Source organism: Nycticebus coucang, chromosome X (genome assembly GCF_027406575.1).
Source record: "Nycticebus coucang isolate mNycCou1 chromosome X, mNycCou1.pri, whole genome shotgun sequence".
Lineage (NCBI taxonomy): Eukaryota > Metazoa > Chordata > Mammalia > Primates > Lorisidae > Nycticebus > Nycticebus coucang.
The window spans coordinates 90,456,559-90,473,946 of record NC_069804.1 but is presented as its reverse complement, the minus strand read 5'-3'; the positions used below and the strand labels follow the sequence as shown (position 1 = coordinate 90,473,946).

General features: G+C 35.8%; 1 protein-coding gene across 1 annotated transcript in view; it reads right to left on the bottom strand.

Moving 5' to 3' along the window:
• Nucleotides 1-11,725, bottom strand: part of GPR174 (G protein-coupled receptor 174) — a 322,211-nt gene extending 310,486 nt beyond the window's left edge. Inside the window, exon 1 of the mRNA XM_053580510.1 lies at nucleotides 11,640-11,725. The gene's annotated coding sequence lies outside the window, so the exon portion shown is untranslated. The remainder of the gene's footprint in view (nucleotides 1-11,639) is intronic.
• Nucleotides 11,726-17,388: the final 5,663 nt, after the last annotated feature.

Here is a 17,388-nt window from a genome sequence, read left to right as displayed (position 1 = left end):
TCACGGCAACACTACAATTATCTCCACTTTATAAAGGAGAAAACTTAGATTTTGAGAAGTTAAAGAAGTTGTGTTGAAATCACAAAATTTGCCTGGGGTAGATAGAAGTAACATATTAGAATTGGAACCCATACTTGCCTCCATACTCCCTTCTTGCCTATGTCATGGCATGTACCACACTTAGTGCATTCTAAAAACATGTTTTTCTCTTTAATTAGATTATGTGCCTCTTTCATAAGGACCTACATCATCCCTTGACTACTTTTAACCCTTATAATTCCTGGACACAGTGGCCCAGGTAATCATTCTTTGAAACATAATGTTATTCCCCTGGTTAAAATATTTTTCTGGTTATTTTTGCTTTTAATTCCCAACCTACTCACTATGGCCAGTGCTCCTTTGTCCTTAAACATCACTTCACCTCATTCTTTTCCTCATTCTCTGTATTTCAGCTACACTGAGTATGCTTTCAGTTCCTTGAACAACCCAAGCATTAATTTCCTGATAAAGCCTTCTGTATATGTTGTTCCCTCTGCCTGAAATTCTCTTCCTCCAAGTACTCACATGTCTGTTTCCATTTAATCTAAATGTGTAGCTAAAAGAGTGCTTCATCACCAACCTCACATAAGTAATCCTACAAATTACTACATACTCTTACACTACACTTTCTTTTTGTGGATTCAATGTTTTTAATTTAGGTGTTTGTTTACTTCCCCATTAGCTATTTTACCCACTATGTTGGTAGCTCTATTAGTGTCGATCTGTTTTGTTCTTTATCATGTAGCAAGTATGTAGCATGCTACCTAGTAATCATACAAATATTTGTATAATTAGATTTAGTTGCCTATACAATATTTAAAAGCCCTTGTTTAGAAGCATTAAGCAAAAATAAAAAGTTCATACATTATGTAATATATTTCTCCTGACTGCTACTTATCTAAAATATTGTTTTTAAATTTGGGATGTTAACATCAATATTCTCAGCATCTACTTTTTTTTGACTCAGAAAAGTCATGCCTGTAGAGGCCTGAAAAAAGAATGAAAGAACCAATATAGAAATCACATATAGTCAGACATATCCTATTGATATAAACTAGCAGAATCCAAGTTCTCAGAGTACCATCAATACTATTACCTGAACTTCACAAAGAAGACAGTCCTTGTGATATGATTTCAAAGGCATTTCAACCTTTATTTTTTTGGTTTGCTATCAGTCTGTGAAGGGTACATCTGCCTAATATCATCAGCAAATTACTTCCTATTCACCTATGTATGGGACCTGGAATGGGAATGAGTCCCTGAAGTTCTCCACATATGGAAAGTAAACACAAAGGGTAAATAACTACTCTATTTACTTGTTATTTTCCATGTTTTCTTTTAAGGACTCTATCTGCCTTAGAACCCATCACTCAATTATCATCTATCTGTTTAATAAGCTCCATCTATGAAACTTTTACTACGTTCTAAGCAAAACATAGAATCATCCACCATGGTCTCTGGCCCTGAGATTCTTATCTTTTGGGAAAAACATTAAAATATTTCTAACACCACATCAGTGCATGGCAAGAATTTAAATGAATGACACAGGTGATGAATAACCTTCATATTAGCACAACATTATGCCTGTGAGATGAGTAGGACAGATGCCAGTCCTACTTTAGCTGATAAAGAGGTGGTATATCAAGAAAGAATCTATGCTTTGCTCAAAGTCACAGAGTTGAGGTCTGGTGAAACTAGTATTAAACAAAAAAAACAGGGTGGCGCCTGTGGCTCAAGGGGTAGGGCGCGGGTCCCATATTCTGGAGGTGGCGGGTTCAAACCCAGCCCCGGCCAAAAACAAAACAAAACAAACAAAAAAAAAAACAGATTTGTAGGCCTCTTATTTATTGCTCTTCCCACCATTTCAGGCTGCTTCTATCAAATTCTAGGAGATAGACCATCTTGAGCCAGAACATATAGCACATTTCCTGAGCCATCTCCATTCTTTTATTTGTCCCTGTAGGAACAGAGTTAGAGAGAAAAGTAGAGGTGTTGGCTGTGGAAGAGATAAAGTTTACTTTGCCTGAATTACCCATTGTTCTCTTTAAATCCTAGCAACCCTTCAAAGTTTGTGTTAAGTCTCATCTCCTCAAGAACGTTCCATGAGCATCATTCACCTGGTACTTAACAATACAGCAAGAAGAGATTCTGCTATGTGTATACCCTATATGCTAATTGCTCAGAATGGTGAAATTGGGTGAGAAATTGCAAAGCAGAATAATGAATAACACATGGTTGTTTTCCACAATAAGTTTACAGTCATTTGGAAGACATAGACATAAAAGTAACTGTAATACATTTCAAAAATGGGCCATGAGAGAAAGATAATGAAAGCATTTCTATGGAAGCAGAAATAAAGTCTGCATAGAAGAAGATTGGAAATGCAATTTGAAGGAAGGTTAAGTCAATTTTCAACAGTACTTGTGATGATGGTTAGGGTGTAGGGAAAAGAAGGATGGGAAAAGAATCCCAGAGATGTATCTGTAATATTTAAAAGTCCCAATGTATAAGAAAGAAAGACTTTTAAAAAGGAGTATTAGGAGTTCTGTTCTAGCTGGGGAATTGGGTGAGATGGTGGGGAGGGTGGAATGGGAGGTGAGAGTGAGGAAAGGTATTGAAAGTAAAAAGAGACTGTAGAAGTAGATGGGACCATGTCATGTAATATTTTGAATGAATTTCATGGGGAATCATTGAAGGAATGGAAGGATTCTTAGAAGAGATGTAATATTGCCATATTTGGTTTTAGAAAGATCACTCTGACAACAATGCCAACTATGGATTAGAAAGGTGGGATGTAGGGAATCTAAATCAGGTTAAAGTAAGTAGGGTGATCAATATTCTAAGTTCACCTGGGAGTAAGGGTTTCCTGGAACGTAAGACTTTCAGTTATAAAATTCTGACAGTCTAAGGCAGGCGTCCTCAAACTGTGGCCCACAGGACACATGAAGCAGTGTGAATTGTATTTGTTCCAATTTTGTTTTTTAATTCAAAATAAGATATGTGCAGTGTGCATAGGAATTTGTTCATAGTTTTTTTTTGTTGTTGTTTTTAAACTATAGTCTGGCCCTCCAATGGTCTGAGGGACAGTGAATTGGCCCCCTGTTTAAAAAGTTTGAGGATGCCTGGTCTAAGGCAAAAGGGATAATTGGTCACACTACTGCTGCTTGTAAAAAAAATCTTGGTATGGCAGGAATATTAGAAGTTAAAATAAAAGATAGAAAACTGACCACTTTTGAAGACCATATAGGGAGTCAAATAAATTTATTTATAAAATATGCATAATGTTATTAAGAGAGAGAAGGGAATACTTTTACATTGCTGGTGGGACTGCAAACTGATATAACCTTTTTGGAAGAAAGTATGGAGAAACCTCAAAGAACTCAAATTAGGTCTCCCATTTGATCCTGAAATCCCATTACTAGGCATCTACCTAGAAGGAAAAAAAAAACCTTTTATCATAAGGACATTTGCGCAAGACTATTTATAGCAGCTTAATCTACAATTGCCAAAACATGGAAACAACCTAAATGCCCACCAACCCAGGAATGGATTAACAAGCTGTGGTGTATGTATACCATGGAATACTATTCAGACATTAAAAATGATGGAAACTTTACATCTTTTGTAATAACCTGGATGGAGATGGAACACATTCTTCTTAGTAAAGCATAACAAGAATGGAAAAGCAAGAATCTAGTGTATTCAATTGTAATATGAACGCAATAGATGATCTAAAACAAGGAGAGAGGGTAGGGGGATGAGAGATTGGGGAGAGGGAAGGAAAAAGAGGGATGAGGGGTTATGGTGTATGGCACACCTCTTGGCAGCAAGACACAATTACAAGGGAGACTTTACCTAACAACTGCAATAGTATAACTTAATTCTTTACATCTTCACTGAATTCCAAACAATAAAGAAAGAGATATGACAATTTTTCACTTTTCCAGAGCAATTTCATATGCAGCAGCTAAAATAATTCACTTTTTCTGACAATCTGATCCAAGTCACCTTTTTTGTATTCAAGTACTTTCCAAGTTTGTGCACTCTGTCAAGCTTCATCAATTCCTAACTCTTCAAATGGTTTTCTTTTTCTAACATTGTAATCACAATCACTGAGCTTCACTGCAAATTACACCATACTAACTTTCATCATGAATTCCCAGAAATATTAAATGTCTAAATGTCTCCATTTATTCTAGTCTACTCTAGCAACCTCCCTCACTTTCATCCCTTAACTAGCCTAGATAAATAGTTGGTCAAATTAGCCACTCTCACACAAAAACCAACAACTTTCATGCCTCTCATTCTTCTGCTCCACCAGCCTGACAAGGCTATTATTGCAGATCAAATCCACAATCCACTTTCTCTCTTACTATTCAAATGGCTCAATAATCTTATTAAAAACTCCATGGTCTATTTGGAGTGTAAATATTAGAAATTAATGATCTCCATTCTAAGATACATTTTTTTCTCCATCCTCTATTTCTATGCAACTGATTCATTAGTGTCTTCTATTCTCACGGTGGCTATTCAGCATTTTCACAACTCTACTAAAGCTTCATCCTCTCTCCTGTTCTCCCATCCCCACCATCCTCTTCAAAAGTTCTTTCTCTTTACCACCAGATGAATTTGAAGATATTCAGCAAGAAGCCATCAACTTATTTAATTCTCTCTTCCTAGCACACACAGTCTTATTTATAGGTCTGTTGTACTCCTCTTATTTCCCAACACACTTGTCCCTCCACATGCCCAAGATAAATTCTCACAATCTTCTTATCTCTCTCAGGATTCTCTTTCATTAATTGTTACCTTTCACTTAATCCCTTTCAGGATCCCTTGCCCCTATTTTCTTTTCCCATTTTTTTTTTTATTGTTGGGGATTCATTAAGGGTACAATAAGCCAGGTTACACTGATTGCATTTGTTAGGTAAAGTCCCTCTTGCAATCATGTCTTGCCCCCAGAAGGTGTTACACATACCAAGGCCCCACCCCTCTCCCTTCTTCCCTCTCTCTGCTTTTCCTTCCACCCTCCATGACCTTAATTGTCATTAATTGTCCTCATATCAAAATTGAGTACATAGGATTCATGCCTCTTCATTCTTGTGATGCTTTACTAAGAATAATGTCTTCCACTTCCATCCAGGTTAATACGAAGGATGTAAAGTCTCCATTTTTTTAATAGCTGAATAGTATTCCATGGTATACATATACCACAGCTTCTTAATCCATTCCTGGGTTGGTGGGCATTTAGGCTGCTTCCACATTTTGCCTTGCCCCTATTCTTCGATGATCATGTTGTCCTACACTCACAGCTATAACTTTTTCATCATTTCCCTCTAACTCTCAATATAATTCTCCTGACTATGCACCATATTCTAGCTATTTGTAACCTTCCTTTTCTTCATAAATAACCTTTCCATAATAGTTTGTTTACATCAACTCTTTACCTTTTCCTCACTTTATATCCATTCTTTGATGCACTTCAAGCTGGCATACATACCCTCACAGCCTCACGTCAGACCTTAGTTTTGGTTGTGGATCACCAAAATAGAGATGAGAGCAGAATTCCTAGTGCCTCCAATATCAGCCTCAGAGAAGTAATTCCTCTCAGCGACTTCAGCTTGTGCTGTGTCCAGGGTACATACTATTTACCCCACAGGTCAGTACCATATAGAGGAATGCCTTTTCTCTTGAAATATGGGTTTGTTGACAGGGACCAAATGCTAGAAGGAATGACCAACACATAATTATAGTCAATAAGCAAGACTGAAAAAAAAAAAAAAAAAACAGTATCCACTGTCTCTGAGCTAAGAAGTGTGCCTCTAAGGATGTTCCTGATAATGAAATTTACATAAAGTTATTACTGAGACCCGATCAAATGCCTTTCTCTCTGGAGCCCATCTCAGAGGTCAATATGTTATTCCTTCCTCAAGATCTCATCTGAACTTTCTTTTCTTTTTACTGGGAAAGCTTCATTTCACCTCCATCTATTTCTAACTCTTAATGAATTTATGGGCTGCACTATGAGAATGCAATCTCTCAGAGGGAAGTTTCTTTATCTTAGACTTACACATCATTCACTTTGCTTAGGAAAGGATTAGGCTTGCAATAAAGGCTCAATGCATATGCACTGGTTTATAAAGATAAGAGTAAGAAGAATAGACACATATCAGTAGAGCCTTACATCACTTTACTTCTAAACTATCTACCATTATCTCTCTTCTAAGCAATAGTCATAGTATTTTTCCCTCCGTTATTGAGAAAAAATGCAGTCAAGGCAAATATAATAAATGAGGTTGTAATCTAAGAAATCTGGGCCTTTAAAAGGATCAAATCCTGTAATCCCAGCTTTCTATTAGAAACCCGACAGGAATTCTATGAGCTTAAGTGGAAAATTTATTATAGAACCCTTTATTTTGTGGAAATAACTAAATGTTGTCTCAGAACACAAAGATACGTCAGGTTTTTAAAATATGAGTCATTGGAGCTGAGTCCAAGATTTGGTACATACCAATACCTTCTACCCAAAGATAGCTGCTCTACCCGACCAACTAGCTCAATTTGTGATTTCACAAATTTTTATGGCATTATAATTCATATCGGACTCCTAAGTCATAGTAAAATGTTAAGTACAAGAAGTTTCCACATGTGTCCTTTTAGTCACTTGCTAAATTCTATTTATGTTCTATTCATGTTACTTCTAATTCTTGTAAGAACTCTGAATTAATTATTATACCCATCTACAGATCAAAACAAAAATGAAGTCATAACAGGATTAAGTGACTTTCTCAAAGTCAAAGAGTTATTATTATTATTTTGGTTCTAATAAAACTGTTCACAAGCATCCTAAGCTGAAACTTTTCTTAAGCAAACAACTTATTGCATGGATAGAGAAATATTTTAAAGTGATATTTCTGGCTGGGTGCGGTGGCACATGCCTGTAATCCTACCACTTTGGGAGACTGAGGTGGGTGGGATACTTGACCTCAGAAGTTCGAGACCAGCCTGAGCAAAAGCAAGACACTGTCTCTACTGAAAAATAGAAAAACTGAGGCAAGTGGATTTCTTGAGCCCAAGAGTTGGAGGTTGCTGTGAGCTATAATGCCACAGCACTGTTACCCAGGTTGAGACTCTGTCTCACAAATAATAAAATAAATAAAGTGACATTTCTGTGGGTAAGACTGTCTCTCAAAGATGAAGCAGCTATTGTTTTGGATGCTAGTTATTGCATATGCACTGTGCATATATGGAAAATTACAACCCACCAAGTGTCAGGGTGGGCTTATATTAAAACTAAAGATCTTTATGGAACTTTGCCTATAAACCTACATCATAAGAGATCTGCGGATGATGTACAGAAATTATTTATTTATAACAGAAATGAGCTTAATGGGGAAAAAACTTATTGGAGGAAAGGAAAGATTCAACAACAGTAGAATATATTGAAATAATTCTGGATTTAGAGCTAAGAGACATCTATTATACTAACTATTCAAATTTTAACTCTTTGTGTTGCTTTTATAAGGTATTTCCCTTCTGTAAATTTTATTTTCTTCATTATTAAAATAATACAATTTGAACTAGATGATTTTCTAACTCTTCCAGCTCTGATTTGGCATGTTTTTAAGGGCATTTGTCATCTCAACCATTGCCCATAACTAATACCAATAAAACTGCCTCCACTACCATTAATAGTGCTGCCACCACCTACATGCTAATTTGAACTTTACAAAGCATTGTATGGGTATATACACACCAAAAAAAAAAAGAAAAGAAAAGAGAAGAAAAACAAAAAAACACACACACAGAGGATGCCAAAAATGTATACACATTTTAAGAAAGGAAGAACCTGTATTGAAATTGTAATACTCAATTCACATTTGACAACTACAATCACAAGAGATACAAGATACACTATGCAGGATAACAAATGTTATTGGTATATATTATTACAACTTTAATACAATTTTTTATTTCTTTATATATATATAGGTACACTGTGTGTTATTTTTAAATTATATTGATAATTATTTAAAAATGATTTAATCATTAAAATGATATTACAATTAAACCTGCCGGTGGATATAACTCCAATTTTACACATGAGCAAATGGGTGATCTACAAATTGATCTCATTCACAGGTGTAAAGTTAGCAAAGGGAAGAGTCAAGAGGGTAGAATTTAGGTTCTTGGATTAAGGTGACTGACTGGGTAACTGTTATTTCTTTGGTACAAATTCTACAAATCTTCACCATCTCAATATTCCTTGGCTTTTTACTTCTCATCATTGAGTCACTAACACCATTCAGATAGCATGCTTATCAATTTAACATCTCCTGTTTTTTTTTGATGAGAGAACCAGTTTATGGGCTCATTATCCTGGGAGGAGGAGAAATTAAATAGAGAAAGAAGGTTGCTCAAAAAGGCACCTCCTACTCTCTAGAGCACAACTTTTATATGTCATCTGGGACCTTAACTTGCTTTGCCTCATCTTATCTTTTCTTCTTCTTTTAACCACTAAATTCCCACATAAATTACTCAAGCCAATCTATCTGATCCTCATAACCATGATGTCCTGCATTCGGTCACTTACCAGCAGCACCAAAGAATAGCAGTTAGAATTGGAAACTACTATTTCCTGAATAAATCCAAATCAACTCCAAAATAACCCAGTTTGATATCAGAAACACAGATATTTGGATATACTCTGCAAGTCTAGACATTTTTTTCTGTGAATTAGAGGAAGTGAAAATTATTTTTCCTTAAAATTAATTACAGCAAGTGGACTATTCACAAACTAACATCTTAATATTTGAATTTGAACTTTCATGCATAAATATTAATAGGATTTTACTCATTAAGGAAAATCTAACAAGATATCATATTTGCAGTAAAAGGAACATTCTATATATAGAAAGAATAATGGGTTTTGGCCTGCCTGGGATCATATCATGAAATGGGTATTTGCTGTCTAGCCTGAAAAAATTCACTTCATATCTCTAAGATTCAGTTTGCTCATTTATAAAATTGGGATCATAGTTCCTGCTACACAGATAGTTGTGATTACTAAATGGAAAATGTATGTGAAAGTACCTATTTTCATGTCTGGTACACAGTAAATGTGAATGCATTTCCTCTTTACTTGTACACAGTTATCTCTCAGGGTGTTTGATTGGATTTTTGACTTTTATGGGTTTAGAAAATCCCCTAGAAATGTAGTTGTTAGAGATGACTAGAAGAACTAGAACAGTAATTACCAAAGAGGGAGGTAGAAAGCAAGTGTTACTTAAAAAAATTCTTTATTTTAATAAACATATTTCAAAAACAAAATTATTGCCCCTTTAATAAAAACTGCTGCAAGTACAGGTCTACAAAATCTTCTTGGCTAGTGGATACTTCGTGCTTGGAAAATTTCAATGTGAAGGCATACATTTTTCTATGAGTACAGAGGTTAGTTCCAAAGAAGGCAAGTCCACAGTAACGTACAGGTAGTTTGTTTTTTCTTTTTTTTTCTCTCAAAGGAAACTTGGTTTTAAAAGATTGAGAAATAATAATTGAGCATCATTGTTATTGTGGAAATCAAATTTCAGAATTTTTTTTCTTGTTTTTATTGTTGGTGTTAGATTTTTATCATTTTTTAAAAAGGAAAATTACTTATAAAACACTTGCCTATGATTTAAAAGTTGAAATTCTTGTGATAAAATTATATGAAAGGAACATAATGGCCATTGGGAAAAGTTACTAGGTTCACTTGGAGATCTGAACTGCCTTTACAGAAGGTCATTTCTAAGTTATATTTCTCTTTTACTGCCCCATTATTCATAACTTCATGATATGTAATTCTTCTCAGATACCTAGCAGCCTAAAATCAAATCACTGTATTGTTATGAAGAAAATTGGAGACCATCTATTCCAAACTCTCCCCTATTATTACCACAATGTACAGAAATACAGCAACTTGCCCAAGGCCACACAGTGACTCACTGGAAAAACTTGCACTACAACCCAGACTTCTGAACTCTTTGTATATTGGTCTATCTACTTCCTTACTCCACTTGTAATGCATGTGAAAAAAAGTTTTTTCCTGCAAAATATACTGTCTAGAATGCAAGTAAATCCTTTAGCCAAAAGTTGTAACATGAAGTATAGACCCTCTGGTAGACATTGCCCTAATTGTAGGCCACCTAAAAATGTGCTCATTTATTTGGTGTCTTATGCGCTCCCACTGCTAGGATTTGAGTAATCTTAACAACTTGAATTTAATAGCTTTCCTAGTTGAGGAACTACAGTTGACCAAAAAAGGACCTATTTTCAACAGGAACCATTGAGGGGAAAAAAAACAAACAAAAAAAAAAAACCTGTCCTGAATGACCTGATTCTCAGCATAGTTTAAGCCATTTTCTACCTTAGTATATAGGCATATTACCTACTTTGATCAGTGACTAATTTTACTGTGCTGCAATTACTAAGAAATAAAATTTGCAGCTAATAGAAATGGTAATGACTATACAGCCATTGGAACAGCTGAAATAAAAATATCTTTACTTGCTGAATCCTTAGAACTGAGCTTACTTTCCCCACAAATGTACAACAAAGTCTATTATCATTCTATCTATACTGATCCTGTTGCCAACTGACTTGGCACTCTCCCCCTTCAGAGATTCCCTAGCTGTAAGTCTCCTTTGACTTAGTCATCTTAGCTTGGGGCCAGAGAGGGGCCAGAGAGGTGCCAGAACTCAAGAGTAATAATGATAATCACTGAAAATATTAAGTGACTCATTTTGGAGGCCTAGTATTCAGTAGGGCTAAACTTGAGTCAAAAAGTAGCTTTTAAAACATTACAGAACTCCTTTGAGCAGACTATGAAATAACATTGCATATTTTCTTCTTTTCTAGCCTAAAACTCAACAGAATCACAAATACAGTTACAGTTATTGTCTGAGAAATTCAGGCTGCTGTAGGGGAAAAGGAGCATAAGTTAGAAAACACAGGTCTCAGTTCTAGATCTGTCACTAACTATCTAGATAATCCTAAGTGTCTTTATTTCACTGGCTCTCATTTTCCCCATCTGTATTGCGAGGGATTTTGATCCCTAAGAGCCCTTTTCAGCTCCAAAATCTATGATTTGACATTATTTCCTTCTGTCTTGGAAAAATCTGCTATTTGTCTTAGTATCTTTGACAGCTAAATTTCCTAAAGCAAACTTCTTATACCTAAAAGTATTTTAATATAAACTATTCTGAGCAAAAATTAAAATTGTCTTTTATTGGATGGATATGTCAAGTTGTCCCAATGGACATACTCTTTCTTATCACTTTCTGCCACCTTCCTACTCTACAGAGAGCCCTCATGAAAGAATAAGCTTCATCATAGACTCCATGCTCCTGGAATAATGGTGGAGACGATGGCATTAACACTAACTTTGGACTCTAGTCAGACACAAGGGTAATCATCTTTGCTCCTTAAGAAATATGAAATGAGAAACTGGGAAACATTTCAATTTAGGCACTGGCCAATGTCTACCTCTGGCTGGATCTTCATGCTTTCACCAGTCCTCCCACATGGAGCCACCAATTCCCGGATCTTAGGCTTTAACTTACCAGGGAGGTCAGCCAGGAAAAGCACTCTTGTTTCTTTGCAGGGAGCAAGGAGTAAAAATGTCTAACCCTGTCAGCACGGATTCTGCTGACAATTGGCACATTTGTTGCTGAAAGAGGAAGTTGAGTGCATCTAGTGTCTCACCACAGAAACCTTATTTGCACAAACTAAAGGTAAGTCCCTTAGCTGATGACACACTGGCCAAGTTTTATTTATTATTTCATTGGTGCAGAGAATTTCAAAGAGCAAGGAGTCAAAGGCTATGCACCCTCCAACAATGACTGTGTATCAGCCTTCCTTACTGTTTCCCACACTACCTCCTTCTACCACAACCCACATACCTATTTGTTTCACTAGATTCCAGTAGGGCCCATGCCAATATGTGATTTTGAGGCAAAATCTGAAGAAACTAGATTCTCCTTTAAGCCCAAGGTGCAACGCCTAAGGAAATTCAGGAAGATGAGTCAAAATTAGCGATAGTAAAACTATCTTTGCTTTACCTGTTCCATCTTAGGGAACAGCTTCTCCCTTTTCTTCACCATTTCATCTTCAGTGCAAAATTTAAATGCACTTTAATTACTTTGTACATTTATTATCCCCTTACTATACTGCAAATTTCTTGAGGGCAAAGTACATATCTAACTTATCCCTGTATTCCCAATTTGTCCAGTACAAGCCATTTTCATGAATGTTCATTGAATGAATAAGTGAGGAAATGAATGAATAAATAAATGTCCCAGAAATGCATGAGTGAATAAGTTAACAGTATTGATTAAACAGTCTCCTGTCAGTGTAGTATAATTGTAGAGTTTATGTGCAATGTGTATGGGTCCTTAACAAGTATGCAATTAAAGGAAGATCATACCTTGAAGATTACAGTGTTACTCAAGCCTCAGAGTACTTCTGAAAAGCAAAGCTAACAAAGCAGCACAAACCTCTGTGGGAAAATAAGGGAGCCACACTCAGAATCCATGGCCTGGAGCTGCAAAATGCCATCTGGGTAATAACCATAGCAAAAGACAAAAATAAATTACCTTGAATTAGGTCAAAGGGTATAATTTCAATTCATGGATTAAATTGATTAAAGATCGGAATGGATGACAACCTTCCTGTATGAAGGCAAACTGGGTCTGCAATAAGCTCTCCTTATACGGCTAGAACCACTAGAGAAATAGCTAGGGACATGCCCAACATTCAGAGATATCTATTACAAATTACAAAGGGATCAAGAAATAGAGGGAGGGGAGGGAGGGGAGGGAGGGGAAGGGGAGCGGAGGGAGGGTGATTGGTGGGATTACACCTGCGGTGCATCTTACAAGGGTATATGTGAAACTTAGTAAATGTAGAATGTAAATGTCTTAACACAACAACTAAGAAAATGCTAGGAAGGCTATGTTAACCAGGGTGATGAAAATGTGTCAAATGGTCTATAAAACCAGTGTATGCTGCCCCACGATTGCATTAATGTACACAGTTATGATTTAAAAAAAAAAAGTGAAGCTTTCAGTATTGGAAACCAAAAGCTCAGGCTGTTTGATGAAAAGGCCATTATCTGTGAAGGCTGACAAAGGGAGAGGGTACTCATCCCAGCTCAGTATATGTGAAATGAAACAAACTTGACCTCACAGTACCTTTCCTAATTCTGATTTCATATATTTGCCCAGCTTCAATCTGCTGTTAATTTAACTTTCTTTCATGGGATTCTTTTTTTCTTTTTCAATATTAGGTGTACTTCATTTTATTGTTATTGTTGGGGGCTCATTGAGGGTACAAAGATCCAGGTTACACTAATTGCATTTGTCAGGCGAAGTCCCTCTTATAAATGTGTTCCTCCCCCAACACATGGAATTCTTAGCAAAAACAGAATACACTGACTGGCCAACAACACATTTGAGTACATTTGGCAGTTCTATTTCTTGTTATACATTGCGAGGTTGGATTTCTGATACAAATCCATCCCTTAAGAGTACGAGCAGTATAAAAAAATAAAAACATCCGAGCAGTATAAGCTAGTTTCCCTCAGGTATAATCTTGCTGTACAACAAAGAAAGTTCCAGATCTATTGAGCTTCAAACCCAAATTCTGGGATAGAGGAAGAAGAGGACATCTTTCCTCGCAATTAGTTTTGCCCTACCTTTATTTCCTATACAATCCCTTAACATTGTCAAAAGAAAATCTGCCAGTTTACTTCATTTCTCTCTTGTATGCAAGCATCCTATCCTGTCACTGATTATAAAGCATGAAGAAGAAGAAAATCAGTTGTTACAATTAAGACAAAGAAAAATTTCAACTCAGGTAAGTTTTGAGTGTTAATTAGGAAAACAAATCTGTGGACTAGCAAAACAAAATCATAATTTAACAATCATTATCAGTTAACTTTTAGAAGAGAATCTTCTAAACCAAGTAGTAAATTCCCTAGTCATAAGAGTCTAAGTAGTGCAGCTTTTCCATTTTGCCCATTGCTTTGAATTCTTCACTTGTTCCTTCCTATTTATCCGCTCAAAGTTTACTTTAACTGATGGATTATGTCTTCCCTAGGCTGGAGAAAGTTCATGATTTGGTACTTCGAAGGCTTTAGGTCTCTAAGTAGCAGCAGATGAGAAGTGATAGCTATTGTTGAGAATAGTTTTCTTTCTTTCTTTCTTTTATTTTTTTTTTGAGACAGAGTCTCACTATGTCACCCTCGGTAGAGTGCTGTGGTGTCACAGCTCGCAGCACCCTCAAACTTTTGGGCTTAAGCAATTGTCTTGCCTCAGCCTCCCAAATAGCTGGGACTACAGGCGACTACCACAACACTTGGCTATTTTGTTGTTGTTGTTGTTGTAGTTGTCATTGTTGTTTAGCAGGTATGGGCCAGGTTCAAACTTGCCAGCCCCCGTGTATGTGGTTGGTGCCCTAACCACTGAGCTATGGGTACCGAGCCTCTTGAGGACATTTTTCATTACCATATATTATGTTTTCTGAAAGGACCCAAGAGTTCTACCTGATCTTATAATCAGGTAAAACTAGACATTTACCTAAACAACTGATTAATTTATTTCTTATGGATAATAATTTTGTACATAATCGTGTTTGTCTTTTTTTTTTGCAGTTTTTGGCCAAGGCTGGGTTTGAACCTGCCACCTCCGGCATATTGGGCCGTAGCCCTACCCCTTTGAGCCACAGGCGCTGTGCACGCATGTTTGTCTTTTTATATACTCTGCTGAAATATCTGAAACCAATTTAGAGTCCACTAGTAGTAAGGGTGATGATTTTTTTTACATATCTTTTTTAAGATTACCCTCTAACATGGTTCAATTTTTATGTCCTTGCCCATTTTCTTAATTATTTTATATCCATTTTTGATTTATATTATCTCACTATATAATGAATACTTTTAAACAATCTTTAATCCTTTCTGGAACATTAGTGTTATATAAAAGTAAAAAAAAAATAAATTTAAGGAAAAGGACAACTGTAATCTCAATTCTTTTTGAATTAGAACTGGTTAACATAAATTGCTTTATATAAACTATATTATAAAATTGCCCATGTCTGATTATATATTAACAGTGTATTCCTGGGCATTTTTGGAATTAATCATCCAACAAATACTTAAGTAACTACAATAATGGACAATGTCTTCAGTGCTGAGTAAGCAGAATGGGATTCAGAATAAAGAATATGTTCCCTACTCTCCAAAGGTTTACCATTTAAGTGACAAGTTCAATACACATAAAAGGATTGGGAAAATGGTATAATATATTATTTACTATTAAATTACCACAAAGTTTAAAGATCCTCCGGACCCAAGCTCTCAAGAAGATGGGACCCTTCACAATGCCTGGCTAATTTTTTTTTTCTATTTTTAGTAGAAACAGGGTCTTGATCTTCCTCAGGCTGGTCTTGAACTTCTTCACTCAAGTCATCCCCTTGCCTCAGCCTCCAAGAGTACTAGGATTACAGGCATGAGCCATGGCATATAGCCTGCTATTCTTTATTTAACAAGCAAATTTTGAATTAAGCAGTTTTTCTCAATGAATGAAACAAGTCCTACAAGTCCCTTACTAAGGTTTTTGTATTTTAAGTGGTACAAAGAATAGCTTTTGTAAAAAGTTAAAAGTTAAATATTTGTTTTAAATCTTTAACTATAATAAAATAGCAATTCAAATTTATGAATTTATGGAAATATTGCTTCAGAGAAAACTAAAATAGGTAGCTAAATTTTAAAACCTGTGATCATTAAAAATACACACACATATAGAAACAAATGTATAGAGGACAAGCAAACATCAAAAGCTGTGAGGGAAGATTCTAATATCTAAAAAATTTAAGAAAAAGTATAAAAAACAAAGGAATCTAGGTGAGAGAAGGAATATTATCAAGAACATGAATGGAGAATATATATGACTGCTTATGTGATAGTGAAGACAAAATTTTGTATGATGCATAGAATCTGTTAGGTAACCATAGGAAAGAAGCTTGGGTGGGTGAAACCATAGAAAGAAATTCTTAGACTCAAAGTATAGAGACTATAGAATGCATAAAGTCAGTAAAGGTTTTAAACATAACTGGAAAAAGGAAATTAAAACTATTATTTGCTGAATACTTTCTGTGTACTGTCATGATTCTAAACCATTTACACACATCATCTCATTGATTTTCAACTAGTGTGCCATGAAAAATTTTAAAGATAATTAATTAAATTATGTTTGAAAGAATTTCTTTTTTTTATTGTTAAATCATACCTGTGTACATCAGTGCAATCAAAGGGTACAATGTGCTGGTTTCATATACAATCTGAAATATTCTCATCAAACTGTTCAACGTAGTCTTCATGGCATTTTCTTAGTTATTGCGTGTAGACATTTGTATTCTGCCTTTAGTAAGTTTTGCCTGTACCCATTCTAAGATGCACCGTAGGTGTGGCCCCACCCATTAACCTCCCTCCACCCTAACCTCCCCCCTCCCTTCCCCTTCCTTGGCCCTTTCCTCATAGTCTTGTGCTATAGTTGGGTTATAACCTTCATATGAAAGCTATAATTTAGCTTCATAGTAGGGCTGAGTACATTGGATACTTTTCTTCCATTCCTGAGATTCGATCCTATAATTCCTTTACTAGGCTTATACCCAGAAGACCAAAATTCACAATATAACAAAGACATCTGTACCAGAATGTTTATTGCAGCCCAATTCATAATCGCTAAGTCATGGAAGAAGCCCAAGTGCCCATCGACCCATGAATGGACTAACAAATTGTGGTACATGTATACCATGGAATATTATGCAGCCTTAAAGAAAGATGGAGACTTTACCTCTTTCATGTTTACATGGATGGAGCTGGAACATATTCTTCTTGAAAGAATTTCAAAGCACAGTAAGTGTATTCTTTTTTTACTATTCTTTTATGATCAACATCGTTTAAGTGTGCTATGGAAGTTTAACTATAAGTTCAAGTGGGCCGTGAGATAAAAAATAGTTGAAAAACACTGCTCCAAACAATCCTATGGCCTAGGGACTAACATTATAACTATGTTACCCATTAGTGAATTAAAGTACACAGAGGCTTAACTTTCCTAAGATCATATAACAAGTAAATGAGAGAGACGCGGTTCAAATCAACATACATCTGGCCCTAGAAGCCCACACTCTTTATACTACGTGCTAAAAGATTACAGTCACCTCAGTTAACAGAACAGATGGAAAAAGGGGGCAAAACAGGGGTGAATATCCCTTTTAGAGGATATACCAGTAATGTAAATTTGAAGTAAT